The sequence below is a fragment of the Phyllopteryx taeniolatus genome, unplaced genomic scaffold (genome assembly GCF_024500385.1).
Source record: "Phyllopteryx taeniolatus isolate TA_2022b unplaced genomic scaffold, UOR_Ptae_1.2 contig_28, whole genome shotgun sequence".
NCBI lineage: Eukaryota > Metazoa > Chordata > Actinopteri > Syngnathiformes > Syngnathidae > Phyllopteryx > Phyllopteryx taeniolatus.
The window spans coordinates 139,781-140,905 of record NW_026903206.1 but is presented as its reverse complement, the minus strand read 5'-3'; positions in this window follow the sequence as shown (position 1 = coordinate 140,905).

Genomic DNA, 1,125 nt, shown 5'->3' with positions numbered 1-1,125 from the left:
CATTGAATAGGTGATGTCATTTTAAGGTTTGTTTCATACATCAATTTTGACAATGGTGCAACAATTTCTGCATAGTTTGGAATCCATGCTCTACAATAATTTGTCAGACCTAAAAATGACATCATATGTTTCTTTGTCTGTGGTTTAGGGGGTTTTAAAACTATAGCTTTTCTGTCTTCTAATATAGTCCTTCCTCCTTCACTTAAATTATGGCCTAGATATTTGACTTGTTTTTTACACCATTGTAATTTATTTTTGTTAACTTTATGTCCCTCTCCTGCTAGATGATGCAATAAGGCCAATGAATCTTTGATGCATGTTTCTTTATCTAGAGATGCCAGCAGCACGTCATCCACATAAAGTAAAATTTGGCTCCTTCCTGGGGGAGTAAATTTAGACATGCTTGTTTTCATTATTTGTGAATAAATGGTTGGACTTTCACAGTAACCTTGTGGCAATCTAGTAAATGTGTATTTTTTCCCTTCAAATGTGAATGCAAACCAAAATTGACTTTTCTTTTCTACTGGTATAGAAAAGAAAGCATTACTTATGTCTACCACTGTAAACACTTTAGCGCTTGGTTTCAATGAATTTAACAATGTGTGTGGATCTGGTACGCATGCTGCTCTCTGAATTACTGCAGAATTTACTGCCTGTAAATCTTGCACCATTCGCCAACCAATTGAAGGTGGGGCCTTTTTTACTGGAAAAATGGGTGTGTTACATGGTGAATCTGGACAATCCACTATAACTCCTGCCTTAATTAGTGCTTCAATTACTGGTTTGATTCCTTCATGTGTATCTGGTTTTAACGGATATTGACGAATCCCTGGTCTATATTCTGTTTTGGGTTTAATTTGTACTGGTAAAGCCCCTTTAATAAGGCCTATATCAAATGGTCCCGTGGACCATAATTCTTTGGGGACTTTTTTCAATGTTTCTTCATCAATTTCAGTGAGAATCATTTGGTCTAATCAAACAGGTTGCATGTGTTTCCCTTCATCAACCTGTATTGTCCAAAACACCGCCTTTCTAATTAGACCAGTTGATGCACTGTATTCCAGTTTGTTTTCTATTTGCTGCCAATCATCTATCTCTTGTCCTTGTTTTACTAATGTTCCCATA